Here is an 18,870-nt window from a genome sequence, read left to right as displayed (position 1 = left end):
CCGCCAGTAGTAACGAAGGCGTAGACGCGCGTATGTCTTCAGTACCCCTGCATGCGCGCATTGGGGATCGTCTTGGAACGCTGCGCAAATATCCGAACGCAGGTGGCGCCGGATGACAAGCAACCATTTGCGGCCGTCCGGGAGGTAGTTGCGACGGTACAGGAGCCTGTCGCGAATGGAGAAGTGATGTGCTTGGCGACGTAATGCGCGATTGTTAGTGGGTGTCGATGGGCTGGACAAAAAACGCAGCATGGACACAATCCATGGGTCTTTCTTCTGCTCCAGAAGAATGTGCGTGGCAGCAAGGGAAGACTCGGACAATGAGGCGTTCGGGAAGCTAGCCTCGTCTGTTAGTGGCGAACGAGACAAGGCATCCGCATCCGAATGTTTGCGGCCAGAACGATACAGTACGCGAATGTCATACTCCTGCAGTTGAAGGGCCCATCGAGCAAGACGACCGGACGGTTCTTTTAAGGATGACAGCCAGCACAGTGAATGGTGATCAGTTATGACATCAAACGGGCGGCCATAAAGATACGGACGGAATTTGGTTATGGCCCAAATTATAGCCAGGCACTCCTTTTCTGTGACAGAATAGTTCAATTCAGGTTTAGTGAGTGCACGACTGGCGAAGGCAACGACGTACTCATCGAAGCCAGCCTTTCTCTGAGCGAGAGCGGCCCCGAGGCCAACGCCACTGGCATCCGTGTGTATTTCAGTTGGAGCACTGGGGTCGGAATGGCGCAGGATTGGTCGTGACGTCAAGAGACGACGCAGCTTTGTGAAGGCGGCATCGCAATCCGGTGCCCAGGTTGAAAGGTTGTGGCCACCATGAAGAAGCTGCGTTAAAGGTGCTATTATAGTGGCAAAATTGCGGATGAAACGGCGAAAGTATGACGCTAATCCAATGAAGCTGCGCAGTTCTTTCAAAGTTGTTGGTCGGGGAAACTGGGCAACAGCTTGTAGTTTCGCCGGATCAGGAAGTACACCTTCTTTCGACACGACATGGCCGAGGATGACCAGCTGCCGGGCAGCGAAGTGACACTTCTTCAAGTTAAGCTGGAGGCCAGCATCGGCGATGCACTTTAGGACGCGTTCAAGTCGAAGTAAGTGGGAAGGGAAGTCCGGTGAAAAGATAACGATGTCGTCCAGATAACACAGGCATATCTGCCATTTGAGGCCGCGCAAAATGTTGTCCATCATTCTTTCAAATGTGGCAGGCGCATTACACAGGCCAAACGGCATCACGGTGAATTCAAATAAACCGTCAGGTGTGATGAAGGCCGTTTTCGGACGGTCTGACTCAGCCACTGACACTTGCCAGTACCCGGATCGTAAGTCTAAGGATGAATAGAATTCAGCGCCTTGGAGGCAGTCTAGCGCGTCATCAATACGGGGTAGCGGATAAACGTCCTTGCGTGTGTTCTTATTAAGTCGCCGGTAGTCCACGCAAAAGCGAATTGTGCCATCTTTCTTTTTTACCAGCACTACAGGAGAAGCCCAGGGACTGTGCGAAGGTTGTATGACACCGCGTTGGAGCATGTCTGCAACTTGCTCAGCGATCACGCTACGCTCCGTGGCGGATACACGATACGGCCTGTGGCGTAAAGGCGCATGGTTGCCGGTGTCGATGTGATGGACAACAGTGGAAGTACGGCCTAAGCGAGATTGTCGTAGGTCGAATGAAGTGCGAAAGCGGTCTAGAAGATGGACGATCTGGGCGTGCTGCGCTGGAGTGAGGTTGGGATCAATACTCTGGTAAAATGTTGGGTCACATGGCGGCGTGGGAGGAGAAACTTGAAGGGCCAGAGCGTCAACCGGAGGAGAAGCCGGGTCGTCAGGCACATCGTAAAGGAAGCTTGGTTCGATTTCGTCGGCATAACCAAGACACTCATTGTGGAGCAGCCTAGCAGGGCAAGGAAACAGGTTCGATACATAAAGTGCGCTCGAACCTTGTCGAATGGCAAGAAGGGCAAAAGGAAGCAAGAAAGGATGGCGGCGAGCAACAAGCTTAGACGGCGTGAAAAGAACTGTGGAGTCGGAAAACCCAACGCAGTGTTTGGATCCCACCGATGGCATCGGTTGTTGGGAACTCGGCGCTGACGCCCGTGGTTGTACCTGGGTCGCAAGCCCCAAGGGTAGCGTTGGCCTGGCTTCCTGGGGTACAACTGGAAGCATCCGAAGGTCCCGGCAAAGCATGAGTCGACTGGTAACAACAAAACAACTTGTTTATTTTAACATCGCAAAGAGTTGGCGGTCAGGTTGACCGAAGAAGAGAGACGGGAGAGCACTTTACTCAACAGAAGAAATCGGAGCCCTCCTCTTGGCGTCCGGGGGCAGCTGTTTTTATACTCTCGCAGTTGAGGGCAAGAAGGAACCCCTCAATAGACGAGCACGTGATTGTACAATGGGCTAAGGTGACGCACACTGCCGCCGGTCGGGCACAAAGACTGGAAGGAGAGGGTGACCCCTGCTGTCGCATCGCCTGGTTCAGGCACAATGACTGGAAGGAGAGGGTGACCCCTGCTGTCGCATCGCCTGGTTCGGGCACAATGGCACATACACTCACACACGCACATGAAGACACGTGGCATCGGAACATGCCTGGAAACGCCTGGAAACGCCTGGCGGGGAGCGTTGGGGGCGACGCCGAACGGGCCAAAATGTCTGCCGCCCCGCCGCAGTCGCGCCGGCAAAACCGCGTGTCGCAGGCGAAACGCAACAGACCGCCCCGCCGGGGGAAGGAGATCCCGATGGACAGGGGACTGCATCCGCTGTCCGGAGGGATGTCGCTCGATGATGCTCATAACCGAAGTCGGGCGTCCCTCGACGTTTCTTGAGCGCAGCGCACAGAGAAGGCCTCGTTCTCTCGTTCAGGTTCGCACGGGACACTGCAAAGTGACTTCGGGAGAGTTCACATTTTTGTTCTCGTTCCCGGCAAGCGTTAGAACTACGCTGAAACTCAACCGCTCAGTCAGCAAGCACGGCACAACCCTCACTAAGCCCTGCCAGGCTCTTTCCCCTTTTTATACCACTGCCTAGTTCCTTACAGTAGTCTAGCATCACTCAGAACGCGTCCACAAATTGGAAAATTGCACTAGAAAGCATATCATCACTTTGAAACACTAAACAAAAGCAATATGTTAAAAAAAATCCTGCCTCAGGAAGAAAAACATCAGTAACCAACAATTTTGAGGCTGATTCCTACGTTAGGGGCTTCGACTTAAGCCATCGGCGTTACCGTTGAGACTCCCCTTTTTGTAACGCACCTCAAAGGAATATTGTTGTAAAGCGAGGCTCCAGCGCAGAAGGCGGCCATTTTTGGGAGAGATGGTCTGCAGCCATTGGAGAGGGCAGTGATCCGTCTCAATGATAAACCTCGAGCCGGCTAGATAGCATGACAATTTCTGAACGGCCCACACGAGACATGCACACTCTTTCTCGGTGGCGCTATACGCCTGCTCACGACTGGTCAGCTTACGACTAGCATACAGGACGGGGTGTTCTACTTCTCCCTTTTCCCGTTGGCACAGTACAACGCCCATGCCTCGCTCACTAGCATCGCACTGAACAATGAACCCTTTCGTATAGTCTGGCGATCGTAGCACAGGCTGGTTTGTTAGGGCACTCTTTAGGGCGCTAAAAGCTCTTTCCTTTGTCTCGTCCCAGACGACTGTTTGAGGCTCTGACTTTCTTAGAGCATCCGTCAGGGGAGCCGCGATATCAGAGTACCTGGGGATGTACCTCTGATAGTAGCCGGCGACACCTAAGAACGACCGAATATCGGTCTTTGTGCGCGGTTCCGGAAAGTCTCGCACAGCGGCCACTTTTATTTCAGAGGGGCGGCGACGACCCTGACCAATCACGTGACCGAGGTAGACAACCTCGGCCTGTGCTAACTGGCACTTAGGAGCCTTTACTGTCAAGCCCGCTTCGCGCAGGCGGGTTAGCACTGCCCGCAAGTGTGCCATATGCTCAGACCAGGATGCGGAGAATATCGCTACGTCGTCTAGATACGGTAAAGCGAATTCTTGCTGTCCCCGCAACACTTTATCCATGAGGCTTGAAAAACAGTATGGCGCGTTCTTCAAACCAAAACTCAACACTTTAGGACGGAATGTTCCCATTGGTGAAATGAACGCCGCATACCTACTAGCCTCTTCTGTAAGTGGAACCTGCCAATAACCCCTGACAAGATCTAGGGTGGAAATAAACTGAGCGCTACTAACTTTCTCAAGGCGCTCCTCGATGTTAGGGATCGGATAAATTTGATCCTTAGTGATGGAATTAAGCCTGCGGTAGTCGACGCAAGGACGAGGTTCCTTGCCCGGTACCTCAACTAAAATCAAAGGGGAGGTATAATCACTCTCACCTGCCTCAATAACACCGAGCTGTAGCATTTTCTTTACCTCAGCCTCCATAATATCGCTCTGGCGGGGTGACACCCGATACGCCTTGGATCGTACTGGCTCTGGGGAGGTAAGTTCTATATCATGAGTAAGTACAGAAGTCCTACCAGGCCTCTCAGAGAACAGACCTTGAAACTCTTGTAGTAGCTGGTGTAGTTCGGTTTTCTGCTCGGGCGACAGCGGTGCTTTACTGATAAGGTCACTAATGACTTGACCGGTGTCTTCCCTGTTCGTCACTGAGCCTAGTCCCGGAAGCTCGACCGGAAGCTCTTCAGGAACGTTTACCATCATGCACACCACTGCTTCCCTTTGTCTATAAGGTTTGAGCAGATTACAGTGGTAAACTTGCTGTGCTTTCCGCTTTCCTGGCAGACTTACCACGTAGTTAACGTCCGACAGTTTCTGAACAATTCGTGCTGGGCCCTCCCACTGCACGTCTAGTTTGTTGTTTAGCGATGTGCGCAATATCATGACCTCATCGCCCACCTCAAAACGACGGGCCCTGGCTGTCCGATCATAATAAACCTTGACCCTCTGCTGGGCCTTTGTCATTGCTTCACCTGACAACTCCTGTGCCCTTCTTAAGCGTTCGAGGAGCTTAAGTACGTACTCCACCACGACTGGGTCGTCGCCCCTACCTTCCCACGATTCTCGAAGCATGCGAAGCGGAGATCGAAGCGAGCGACCGTACACCAGTTCAGCTGGCGAAAACCCCGTAGCCGCATGCGGCGCGGTCCTTAAAGCAAACATCACCCCAGGCAGACACAGCTCCCAGTCAGTTCGATGTTCAAAACACAACGCTGTCAACACGCGCTTCATGACGGAGTGGAGCTTCTCAACGGAATTCGACTGTGGGTGGTAGACTGAGCTGTGTAACAGCTTTACCCCACACCTTTCGAGAAAAGTTGTCGTCAAAGCGCTAGTAAACACTGTGCCCTGATCTGATTGGATTTCCGCAGGGAAACCAACTCGCGCAAATATGGACAGTAGTGCATTAACTATCTCAACTGAGCTGAGTTCTTTAAGCGGCACTGCTTCAGGGAACTTTGTCGCTGGGCAGATCACAGTCAAAATGTGTCTGTACCCCGTGGCTGTTACCGGCAGAGGTCCCACTGTATCAATAACGAGCCGTCTAAAAGGCTCCGTTATGATAGGTACCAATTTCAACGGCGCCCTTGATTTGTCCCCTGGTTTGCCCACCCGCTGACAAGTGTCACATGTCCTCACGAAATGGTCTGCGTCCCGAAAACACCCTGGCCAATAGTACTCTTGCAAGAGACGGTCCTTAGTTTTCTTAACTCCTAGGTGTCCGGACCACGAACCCCCGTGTGAAAAGCGCAACAGATCCTGACGATAGCATTGAGGCACGATCAGCTGATCGAACTCCACTCCCCGGCGATCTAGATACTTCCGGTACAGGACTCCACCTCTTTCCACAAAACGCGCATTTTTCCTGGCGATACCTTCTTTGACATTGCAGCGTATGTTTTCTAGGCTACCATCCTTCTTTTGCTCGGCTATCAAAGCCGACCGGCTGACTTTTAGCAACCTATCAAGTCCGTCTGACGTAGGCGCGATGAGCAAATCAGTAGATAGCTCTTCTAACTTTCCCGTGTCGGGCGTTTCCTCTCCAGTATCTGGCGCCTTTAACGTTACAGACTCAAGTTTATTCAGTTCGGGCGTGCTCTGAGTATCAGCTTGCTGCGCCTCTGACCCTTTTTCGTTGTTTGATAACGTCGGCCCCGCAACTACCGCCTTTGCAGCGAGCTCCCGAACCTTCGATCTGGTTAAGGCCTGAACACTAGCTTCACCAAACAAAAGCCCCTTCTCGCGCAGGAGGTGATCGGACCTGTTTGAAAATAGGTACGGGTACTGGGGTGGCAGCATAGATGACACTGCCGCCTCCGTCTCAAGCGCTCCGAAAGGTCCTTCAATAAGCACCTTTGCTACTGGCAGACACACGCTATGAGCTTCCACGGCTTGCTTGATCCATGCGCACTCGCCCGTGAACATATGGGGTTCTACGTAAGACGGGTGAACTACATCCATCGTAGCTGCGGAATCGCGAAGCACTCGGCACTCTTTCCCGTTCACGAGGAGGTCTCGCATGTAAGGCTCGAGAAGCTTCATGTTCTCGTCAGTGCTGCCTATTGAAAAAAACAACTTTTGGCGTTGTTTCCGGACACTGCGCCGAAAAGTGACCCGGCATCTGGCACGTATAACAAACGCGCGCTTGCCTCATCTCGAACCGCTTTCTGCGTTCGGCTTCGGCTGCCGCCGTCTCCTTAGGTTCCGTCGCACTGCTTCCACTCGCATCCGCACTACGCGTGTTCCCCTTTGCTCTCATGGGTGTGAACTTCGGCCTCTCAAACTTCGAGCCAAATTCACCCTTTTGACCGTCCTTAGCTCCGCGAGCCCGACGCGTCACAAACTCCTCGGCTAGCTCAGCGGCTTTAGCCACCGTACAAACGTCTGGCCTATCCAAGACCCAGTATCGCACGTTCTCCGGTAACCGACTATAAAACTGTTCTAGCCCGAAGCACTGCAGAACTTTATCGTGGTCACCAAACGCTTTCTCTTCTTTGAGCCACTCCTGCATGTTCGACATAAGCCTATACGCAAACTCTGTATATGACTCACTTTTGCCTTTCTCATTTTCCCGAAACTTCCGACGGAACGCCTCCGCAGACAGCCGGTACTTTTTTAGAAGACTCGATTTCACTGTGTCGAAATCCTCTGCCTCCTCTCTATCCAAGCGAGCGACTACGTCGGCCGCCTCGCCGGGTAACAAAGTGAGCAAGCGCTGTGGCCACGTTTCCCGAGAGAACCCCTGCTTCTCGCACGTTCGCTCAAAGTTAACCAGGAACAAACCAATGTCCTCTCCAAGCTTAAACGGCCGCATCAGGTCAGTCATTTTGAACAATACGCGTTCTCCTGCACCGTGTGCCTGACTTCCATTACGAGCGCGTTCCATCTCTATCTCGAGACGCTTCATTTCCAAAGCATGTTCGCGCTCTTCTTTTTCTTTCTGCTCTTTAAGTTCGCGCTCCTGTTTCTCTTTTTGCTCTTTAAGTTCGCGCTCCTGTCTTTTTGACCTCTCCTCAATAGTCTCAAGGCATTCCGACAGCTCGTCATCCTCAGCCTCTAACTCAAGAATAGCATTTAGCAGTTCAGGTTTTCTTAGTTTGTCTGAGACATCCAGACCCAACTCTCTTGCTAGCTCCAACAATTTCGGTTTGCGCAACGACTTCAAATCCATGGCTGCTCTGAATGCTGCTTTCTCTACTGCCTAATATTGTCTTGCCGCAAACTAACCCGGCAGCAACGACAACCACAATTACCAGCTCTGTTTCTGACACTAACAAAAGCCTGGCAAAGCTCAGAAGAGGAAAGTCCCGCACTCACCAAACCTCGCAGCCAAGAGTTCCGCGCAGTCGTTCCGCTGCAGGCAACCAGTCATCACACAGGGCTCGTTGCTCTGCTCCCGGATCGTCGTTGTGCTGTTCAGCATACAGTCAACTGCATCTCTTCGCTGCTGGCCTCCGTTGTCGCGATCTCACCGCTGGCAGACAGTTGTTTGGAGTCGGAGGCGATCTCACCGCTGCCAACCAGATGTTTGGATCCCACCGATGGCATCGGTTGTTGGGAACTCGGCGCTGACGCCCGTGGTTGTACCTGGGTCGCAAGCCCCAAGGGTAGCGTTGGCCTGGCGGCCTGGGGTACAACTGGAAGCATCCGAAGGTCCCGGCAAAGCATGAGTCGACTGGTAACAACAAAACAACTTGTTTATTTTAACATCGCAAAGAGTTGGCGGTCAGGTTGACCGAAGAAGAGAGACGGGAGAGCACTTTACTCAACAGAAGAAATCGGAGCCCTCCTCTTGGCGTCCGGGGGCAGCTGTTTTTATACTCTCGCAGTTGAGGGCAAGAAGGAACCCCTCAATAGACGAGCACGTGATTGTACAATGGGCTAAGGTGACGCACACTGCCGCCGGTCGGGCACAAAGACTGGAAGGAGAGGGTGACCCCTGCTGTCGCATCGCCTGGTTCAGGCACAATGACTGGAAGGAGAGGGTGACCCCTGCTGTCGCATCGCCTGGTTCGGGCACAATGGCACATACACTCACACACGCACATGAAGACACGTGGCATCGGAACATGCCTGGAAACGCCTGGAAACGCCTGGCGGGGAGCGTTGCGGCGACGCCGAACGGGCCAAAATGTCTGCCGCCCCGCCGCAGTCGCGCCGGCAAAACCGCGTGTCGCAGGCGAAACGCAACAGCAGGAAACGGGTACAAGTGCGGCAGAGTATGGAGAAATCTCGGTGTCGGCGGTGACGAACACACGACTGGAAGTGTCATCAGTATCTTCAAAAACGTTGGTGCCGAATGGCGACAGCGCGAGTTCAGCACGGCCACAATCTATAACGGCATGATGAGAGGACAGAAAGTCCCAGCCTAAAATCATGGCATGGGAGCAGCGAGGCAGAACAACGAACTCAATATGGTATAAAGCGCCGCTTATACCAACACGCACTGTACACTTCCCTAAGGGTTCAATAGGCGCAGCGCTTGCTGTACGTAATGAAATGGCTGAATAAGTCGTCGCGACTTTTCTAAGGGTAAGACGAAGCTGGTCCGAAATCACTGATATTGCTGCTCCCGTGTCTACAAGCGCATGAACGGCAATGTCATCTGCATAAACTTCAAGGACGTTCGCAGGAAATAAATGAGGTCTTGAGGGGTTTCCTGAGATCGCAGTTCTTGCCTCCGGAACTGCGGTCCTTAGTTTTCCTCTCGGATAGCTTCAGGACGACGGATAAGCGGCGACAGAGAACGCCGACGGGGAGACGGAGACCGACGGGTATTGAAGGGTCGGGAAAGAGGAGACGAGGCTTCGAAGGGCTGAGCGGCAGAAGCAGAACGGGACGGAGAGTCGAAACCGTTACTTTGTGCTCTCGGAGAATCCGAAGGATACCATCCACGCCGGCGGCAAAGCCGTGCTACATGCCCAGGTAGGCCACACGAATAACAGATAGGCCGATTGTCATGGGTGCGCCATGGATTGAGAACAGCGGGCGTAGACTGGTGGAAATATTGGCGAGGTGGGCGCACGGGCTGCTGTGGCGGCCAGTAGCTGCTTGTGGGGACAGGAGAATATGCTGCAGCTGCTTGCGGAGGTGAGGGAAAGGCGCTGGTAAGTCTGGATTGTAGAAGGATCGACATTTGGGCGAGTTGGTACTGGTTGAACATCTTGAAGGGGCAGCGCAAAAAAACGACGACAGAAGGCAGGAACACACAGGACAGCGCTGAACTCACAACTAACTTTATTCGAAGGCATACATACACTTAAGTACACAACCCATAGCCACGTGCTCTCCCATCCATGGCGTCATTATCAGTGCGCAGGCAAAAAACACGCAAAACCATTTAATCTAATACTACGTTATGAAGCTGCTTAAAAATTCAAATTCACTATCATGCAAATTTATCGATGGCATGCTTACACAGCGCGACCCTTTTTTTCTGATATAGAAGGCCTCAATAGTCTCCCTCGTAGTCTGATTTTTGTGCGTGGAAAGTATTGTGGTGTCTTTATATATTGGAGTGCACCCATGCTCAGAGCAATGCCGCGCGACATGCGAGTAGGCATTACCCATTAGTGAGCGCCTATGTTCAGACAATCTAATATTGAGGCAACGACTTGTTTGACCGATATATACGTGACCGCAGGAAAATGGAAGTTCGTAAACAACTCCCATTCTACAGTGCACAAACGGGGACGTATGCTTAACAGTACAGCCTTTCCCAGCATGTTGTGTACTTAAGTGTATGTATGCCTTCGAATAAAGTTAGTTGTGAGTTCAGCGCTGTCCTGTGTGTTCCTGCCTTCTGTCGTCGTTTTTTTGCGCTGCCCCTTCAAGATGTTCAGTCTGGATTGATTACCTGCAGAAGGAGGCCTTGGATTAGCAACAACGGCAGCGTACGTAAGTGGCACAGGCGTAGGAGGCGGTTGATGAGCAAGTGGTACTGCGTTAGCGACTTGTTCTTGTATCAGGTGACGGAGATCTGGAGACAAGCGCGGATCTGAGGCAGGAGCGACTGGCAGAAGAGAGAGTTGGCGCGCCACTTCTTCTCGTACAAATTGCTTGATTCTGTCGAAAATTTCTCAACTGCAAGGAGTAGAAGTGACACCATCACTCAGAGCTGAAAGCGCGACGTCCGGAGCGAGAGCTCGGCGCGTAGAAAGCCGCTGTTTGCGCAGCTCCTCATAGCTCTGGCAAAGCGTTATGATGTCGTTGACCGTCTGAGGATTCCTTGCCAAGAGCATCTGGAAGGCGTCGTCTTCTATGCCTTTCAAGATGTTCTTGACCTTGTTATCTTCGGTCATATCTGGGTCTACACGCCGGCAGATGTCAACTACATCTTCAATGTAGCTCGTAAAAGTTTCGCCCTTTTGTTGGGCATGACAGCGAAGCTGTTGTTCAGCCCGAAGTTTGCGCACAGCAGGGCGACCGAATACTTCTTGAAGTGCCGTTCGGAATGCTGACCAGGTGGAAAAGTCAGCCTCATTGTTGCGGAACCAAAGATGGGCGACCCCGGAAAGGTAGAATGGGACGTAGCCAAGCTTGTCAGCTTCAGACCATTTGTTGTGGGCACTCACTCGGTTGTATGACGACAGCCAGTCCTCTACGTCATGATCGTCAGTTCCATTGAATATGGGAGGATCCCGTTGGCGTGGCGTACCAGGACAGACGACTGGAGGCGGTGCCAAGGGTGGCGCGGTAGGGCTAGTCTCCTCAGGCATGGGAGATGTGACAGGGATCGTCCGGCTTCGGAGTTCCAGGTTGGCAATAAGTCCAGCACCTTCCACCAAATGTCGCGAAGCACTTTGAGCAGTAAGCGTTCGCGACTAGAACGTTGGAGCAGCGAGAGGTAGTGTAGCCGACCGAGCACCGAAACAAGGTTGTTCTTTCTCGTCGTCGTTGTCTCTCTCCTAGCCACAGCCCCACTGCTCCCTATTTTACAGTACAATATATATATATATATATATATATATATATATATATATATATATATATATATATATATATATATATATATATATATATATATCGAATACGCCCAGCCAATGGCTTACAGAATGCCCCTACTAACGCAAAGCTTTGCGATTACTGCCTCAGAAGCAGTATTCACAAGGTAGGGAGAAAACGAAGCATTTTACAGCGAAGCTCTTTAGAGCGAGTTCCCCCAGGGTCGTGTACGTGTGTAGACACAAAACTATCGTCATCAGCATTTGCTCCAATGTTGTCGTCTTATTCCATAGCTTTTTCGTTGGCTCCCCTCGGCGCTACCGCATGAACGTGCTCGTGCTACTGACCGCGTTCGTCGGCGTCATTAATTAACTAATTACGAAATAGAAATACGGAACGAATTATGCGGCGAAAATCAGCTAATGTGTTAAGGGCTAGTTTCCCCGAGGGCATGCCCGTGTCTAGACACAAAACTCCCTTTACCTGGGCCGAAACCGAAGATAGTGTAATGCCGGGCCGACCCGCAGCGGAGATGTAGATATAGAGATGTAGGCCCACATGCATACACAGCTTCGCTGGTCATCCTTCTTCACAGAGTGGAAGGACACTCGGTGTTTTAGCACTAAGCCGCAGTAAAGAAGAGCGCTTGCTCCGCTGCCTGTTCTTGATCCACCGAGCCCGAGTGAAGCGAAACAGTGTACACTCCCGGCAGGAAGGAAATAGGGAGGGGAAATGGCAGTGTTACAGGAGTACAGAATGTGTTCTGTATCAGCCCTTATCTCCGGACAGTTGGGGCAGTGAGCTGTGCTGCGTCATCCCAAGTTGTAGAGCATTAGTGGGGCGAGGAGAGTGGTAGCTTGAACTTTGCGAAGGACATGCGTGGGTTTCGTGTTGAGTGAAGGGTGCGGTTGGGGTAATGTAGTGCTGTTTTTCCTGATGTTCTTGTAGTGATCAGCTTTGTACGTCGCGGCGTCTTCCACTGTCGTTGGATTTGACTAGGGAATCGAGTGCTCCGTCGGTTAATTTCGCGGGCACGTTGATGAACCAACTCATTTCCCTAGATCGCAGCATGACCAGGTACCCAACGCAGGGTACTTGTAATGATCGGGTTGCCGTCTCAGGATTCTGTTAGAATGACATTTCCAGTAGTCGGCATTGTATGTTGCGAATGGCGTTGCTGGAGTCGGTATAAATGTTGGTGTTATTGGACTGGTGCTTAGTGAATTGAGCGGATTCTTGTGTGGCATATATTATCGCTATGTTGGGTGCGTTGGAAAAAATATCGTGCTTCGTAGGATCAGCATTTACGAAGCTTTTCATTCGTAAGTTCTCTTTGTCGTTGGCCGTCAGCCTTCGTTAATAATATTCCCAGCATAAGGAGTGGCCGGAACTGGCTCTTACGAACAATATTAGCGCACGACTTTCTTTGTGAATACTGACCCAGATCAGCATTTACGCTCCTTAAGTAAAATTCGCTGTCTGGTTTCAGTCGAGTGTGTGACTTGCCAGGTCGTGCGCTCGACACCGTGACTGCCGACGCGCCGCGACTTGCCTGCCTAGTGGTCCGCTGTTGGTCTTAGGCGTAATCATCGCGAAGGTAGAGCCTGAGCAGCCGCCAGGTGTGCAAGAGTGCGTGTTTCCTCGTTTAGAAAGCCTCCGAACGAAACAAGCGCACCTCGGCAAGCGCTCGGTGATAAATCAAGCCTCTCTCTCCTCTGCCCGTCAATCACTCGCCGCTGAGAGAGCTGTGCGCGTAGGCGCACCGAGGACAGGGGGAAGAGCAATTGGGGCGCGCCATCTCTCGTTGGGCCGAGCAGTCCCGGAGGGCGCCTTTGCGGGCTCTCCTCTGGGCTGTGTTTACGGCCGAACACGCTCGCCTGCGACGGTGACACGGGGTCCTAACCACCGGCGGCCGCCCTCCCTCGCTGTCAGCTCGGTGCCTCCGACAACGACGAGCGGTGTGTGGGTCGCGTCCCCAATTATAAACCGAGCGAGACGTCGCCGTATGCTGTCGTCTGCCAGTTCACTGCGCCGACTGCCGACGACCGCCCCGCGGAACGAGCTGTCTGCGCACGCGCATCCGGGGAACGGCTGCGAGAAGCGCCGTCGCTCTCTGCGCGCCACAGCCGGGCTCACGCGCGCAGCACCGAGCGCGGGTTCGAACCAGGCGCGTAGCCGCTGCGCGGACGCGAGTGGTTTCGCTGTGCGCTCGCCGCTGGAAATAGGTAGCCGTTGTTGGATAACCAAGTTGCCACGCGCCCGCGGCCTTACGCGGCAACTGTGGCGTCCATCTGTTTCGCTCACGTTACCTGTGTCGTGCAACTTGTGTCACACCGTGTCGTGCAAGCTTTTACAACATTTCACTACTCTATATAGGTGCGCACTTATTTCTACATGTAATGCCGTTTTCATCTTGTCATCAATTGGTTTCCCTCGAAAACCCGGTGATGCGAGCCCGCGAACAATCCGCAGTTTACCGGAATGGACTGCGATGTCGGTGGCCGCGGACGTTATCCTCACAACGCGACACGGGGCCTTTTCCCACATTTACGTCGCAACGTGCGGACGAAGACTGCGCCGTCCCGGCTATTCATCGCTTCGCGAAGCGAAGATGAGAAAATTCGTGGTTCCTGCCGTGGCGGACTTTAATGTTTAAATCGTGTAGTCTTGCCATGGCACAAACGCGAAGAACGCGAAAGCATCAGCCATTTCGTGCGTGGAACTCTCGCGTATTACGTTGCAGCCGTCTCACTAAGCCCCCCCAATGAGAGGTTGCCGTAATTATTTGTAAATATTACCGCGCGAAATGCGGCAAGCTCCTGCGGGGACATAAATAGAAACCCCAGGTTCGGCAACTGCAGGGTCGACGAGCGAAGCGTGCCAAGCATGCACGCACCGGAGATACACGCTCGGCGGCATCGAGCTTTCCCGAAGAGAGGTGGGGAAAGGGAGGGAGGGGCGGACGTTTATGGTTCTCGTGCTCCGTGAGCGCTCTATCGCGAGTGTATATACCACGCCGACTGGATGAATGATGTCCCCCGCTCCTTCCTCGGTCCCCTCCATTCCCATCCGGCTCGCATTAGATGGCTCTGGCAGGCTGCTTAACAACTCGCGCCGGGGCTTCTATTTTGGCGTGCGCGTCGCGAGTGAGACGTTGTCGGCTGGCAAGTCGCACCGCTTGTGCCTCGTCGCTCGGCTGCAGCTCGGAGGAGCCCGCTTCTAACGAGCCGAGCGCAAACGTTTTTTCGCCGGCGAGGAATCGCTGCGGCGCCACGGTTTCTCCCTGCCTGGAATGCGGCGCCTGCGGGCGCTGCCTCGCGCATCGGGCGCGCATTGCGCGCACACCGCCGGAGGAAATTTCTTCCTACACAAAGATGCGTCGGCTTTTCTTTTTTCAGCCGAGTCTTTTGTCGCCGCTGTGCGTGGCAAGAGTCTCGAACCTAGCAGCCTTGATGCCACTATAGCGTGCTATTGTCCACGTGCCTGCTCTTCTTAGGCGCGTCTTTTACGTGACGCCGTCGGTCAACACCTGCTCGCCACGGCTCTGAGTGGGCCTAGGACGGCTAACAGAGCTACGCCTAGTACACCCGAGTTAGTGGACGGATTGATGGCTGTCGCCGTAGCAACATTGGTGAGGCGTCGCACCCATAACGGGAAGTTTCTGGTTTCGGTCGCCACCGGTGACAACTTATTTTTTCCTCCTTCATTGCCCATTCTCTTCATTATTTGTTACATTTCCATTTCAACCCTAGCTATCTACCACTATGCTTCCTTGACAAAGGCGGAACACCGGCCGAAACGTTAGAAATTAAAAACATTCCTTTTCGTACAGACGCACATATGCACACACCACACACGCAGAGCGGCGTGTCGGGAGAATGCCGCGGGTGCAGCGCATGCCGCGATGAGGCGCGAGGCAACCCTCTGCTGCTGCATCTTCCGAGATGTACGGGAGGAGGAGAGCAGCCATCGCGCGGTGGTGCCCTCTGTCGGGTGCCTTTGTTCGAGAACCGAGGCGCACTGCCAAGGTCGGCGTGTACAGATGCGGCATCCGCCGTGCAGCGTGATTGATGTGCGGAGATCTCGCAGGTTGCGCGGCGCGCTCGTGGATGCGGCGACGCTCTACGATGCGTTCGCGGCTCACACGCGCACAGTTATCAGCTCCCGTTGGACAGCATCTCCACGGACGAGGCTTTTGTCTGGACCCCTTTCACCCAGCGCACTTGAGGCTGGCTCACGTTTACGAGAGTCCCTTTGCACGGCTACGTAACATTGGATGGCGCTGCCGGCCTTGTTAGCGTATTCCGGGAGCAGCACTCGTGCTTGTCTCGCATGTCTCGCCTGGTCTCTATTTGGTGGCCATATGAGTAACTATTCTGCACGTGAAATCCAACTCCTCGGCCTGTCCACTTCAGCTGCGGGGCGGCTTTTCCACCAAGAAAAAAGGAAAGAAGCTTCCAAAGTTTGTCATTGCAAGCGCTTCGCGTCTCGATACCCTGCAGCGGGCTCTTCCCCCTCGCTGTTAATCGCCTTCTCCGGCCAGAGTTTCCGCCGTCCAGAACCTGGATCCGGGCTAAAAGAATATTTTCAACAACCGCGATAAGAACCTGCGACGAACAAAACAGCGACCGAAAGGCGCCCGCAGCTGTGTGTGTGCGCTCTCTATCGCGCGAGGGCAGCCGCTGCCTGCGGGCATCTTCGTGCTCCGAGTGGTCGTCTTGTTATTCCAGGCGGGCACCTGAATTCGTTTGACACTTGTTTACACCGCAGTCGTCAACACGAATGGGGCGCTTCCTGAACCGTGAACCTCGAGTCACATTTTCCGGCCTCGTCTCACGGCCTCGCAGATGTTCTTTAATTTGGTGTAGCAGTGTTAGGTTATATTATTACACACTGCAGCGGAACATTATTCCAGCCACTGGACGACAGGATTGGACCAGCCGTCGGGCACGATGCAGTCTGGCGCCAGAACGAAAAACGAAACGATATGCTTAAATAAAAAAGGAAAGGAGGGAAACGCACTGTGTGGAGTCAAGTCTAATGTTACGAAATTCCACGTGCTGCAGTGCTGCACGCTAAAGGGAAGCAGCAGCTCTGAAGACGAAAGCATGAAAGCGGTAGTCACGTATACCTCTGTGATGCGGCGCGTTCACCGAAGGCCACTTTCCGTGCATCGGTGCAGCTCTATCCGCGTCTGTTGTCGGCAAAGCTGTTCCGTCGTTTAAGACGAGCTGTGTGGAAATGCTTCTCCGTGGAGCAGATCGCTGGAACACTTTGTTAGCCGAGTACGTCCTTGAGCGTTCATTTAAATAAATTATTGGGGGCGAGGACTTACGGAGTCGCCATCTGTCAGAAGCGCCTCCCTTGGACATTTCTCCTGGACATTTCTGTAATTACTCTCAAAACTAGGGGGATTTTTTACTGTGAAAACAATAATTTTGGGCAATCTGAAAGCATAGAATCGTTTACAAACACTATCTCTGTACCGAATATCTACAGTGAATGCCACTGCGCGCGGTCGCCGCGATGGAGTGTCCCGAACCGGTTTCTTGCGTGAAAGGTAGGAAAACGCTGAGAGCAAACCATGTGAATTATGTTCTTATATTGGGCTGTCTGTATAGCTGAATTGAATATAACAGAACGAAGCCTCAATGCAGCGATCGCATGGGTTCGCAACGACCGACTGCGCGTCTGCATGCATGTCCGCGCACAATGTTTTACATTCGCTGCGAGCGCGTTTTCCCACCGTGCCGCAGAATATGAGCATTTGACAGTACACAAGCAACCATTGTTACATGCTATCAGAGCTGTTCAAAAATAATTTCGTTATAGAGACTTCGCCGCCTACGGCGACTGTGATGCGCCGTAGCGACAATTTAATATTTCTTTTTTCTTCTAAATTCTTGGACGTTTCAGCATTATTTCTCAAGTTGCGTCGCATTGTATGTTTATCGGTATATTCAGCGTGCGATTCCCCGCTGCTTCTTTTTAGTAATCCAGTGCATTAATTCATAACACAAACATGACCATATGTCATGCCTTTTTTTCATGTGCGTCTTACCGCTCCCTCTACATTCCAGTGAACTTGCCAGACTCTAGCACCAACAAGTTCGTAGTCCAGGTAAAGCGTCATGACATTAGCCGGGCAGCGGGCGAGCGTCCCGGTGCGCGTTTTCTGCTACTGACCGAACCCAACAGTCCCGACGTCGTAGCAGAAATCTTCCTCGCGTTTGTTGATCTCCTATTTCCCGCAGCCCCCGCCTCCATCGCCAAGAGAGCGCTTGCTGCCCTCCTTGGCTTTTGTGACAAGACTCAGCTGAGAGCGCGGCTGTAAGCCCCGCTTTGCTTCTTTAACCTTCTTGGTTTTTTTTTTCGCTCTCTTTCATTCTCTCTCTAATGTTTTTCTCCCCACTCCCCTTACCCCGTGCAGTGCTGTTGAGGTGCCCTCCCTTGAGAGACAGTTACGGCACTGCACTTTTCTCTTCCTTTCATCTTAAAAATCACTACTACTACTACTACTTCCTCGCGTTTGTGCTTGCTGCATATCCGAGTTGTGGCGGATGGCTGTTTGCCGGTTCCAAGTTTCGCGAGCCAAGCTTCATGCAGCTTCTTCTACGGCTACGTGGGAATAAGGCTGACACCAAGCTCCGTTGCGCACGTCCGGTACTGCGGCACGGAGCAGTAGCCTATACCATGCTGCACGCCTCCAAAAGCAGCCACCTACCTAGTATAGTACTTTCAAATTCTGACAAGTAGATACCCAAGGCGGGAAAACTTCACCACTTAATCAGAAGCGCAGCGCAGGTGGGACTTCAAACTTTCGTTTCAGTTTGCTTCAGCGCTTCCAAAGCAGCCGCCGTGGCCGCTGTGTCCACGTGATCCCTCATGCCACGTCACGACGACGGTGGCGTCAGCTTTTCCAGTGGTGGACCTCGCCCCCAATGCAGATATTCTAAGAGCAAAGTTGCGGAAGGCCCTTCTTTTGCGATAGCAATTATATGGCCATTCCAGGCGCATTTCTACCGTCGCCGTCGCCGTGAGGTTCCGTATGAGTGAAAGCAGCGTGTGAGGGTGAGCCGGGGAACGCGCTTCAATCTCGCGTGCGAGGAACGCGGCCCGGATGCGCGCCATTTTCTCTGGCGCGCGAGCTCGGGGGCTGAGGCGAGGTAGGAAGGGTGTTCTGCTCCGGCTGCTGCCAGGGTGCCTCATGGCCTTTTCGCCCGCCGCTCCGTACACAGTGGAGACAACCGCGGCGTCTGCTATGGCGTTGGCCACGCGAATTGCAGACGCCGTAGCGGACGCCATAGGAACGCGTTGCCGGCGCCCGTGTGTTTTGAAAGCAATGTGCGACGTAGCCAAAGTGCGCGCCCGCGTGGACCTCATCTTCAAAGCGATCTGCGATGTTTGCAGAGTACGCGTAGTGCCGGTA

The 18,870-nt window shown here is 53.1% G+C and overlaps 1 protein-coding gene across 9 annotated transcripts in view; it reads left to right on the top strand.

The window, feature by feature from the left end:
• LOC142560944 (latrophilin Cirl-like) overlaps positions 1-18,870 on the top strand; it is a 521,606-nt gene that overhangs the window by 450,453 nt on the left and 52,283 nt on the right. The gene's annotated exons all lie outside the window — the stretch shown is intronic.

Source organism: Dermacentor variabilis, chromosome 10 (assembly GCF_050947875.1).
Source record: "Dermacentor variabilis isolate Ectoservices chromosome 10, ASM5094787v1, whole genome shotgun sequence".
Taxonomy (NCBI): Eukaryota; Metazoa; Arthropoda; class Arachnida; order Ixodida; family Ixodidae; genus Dermacentor; species Dermacentor variabilis.
The sequence above is the reverse complement of the archived record's forward strand: the minus strand, read 5'-3'. Positions and strand labels throughout refer to the sequence as shown.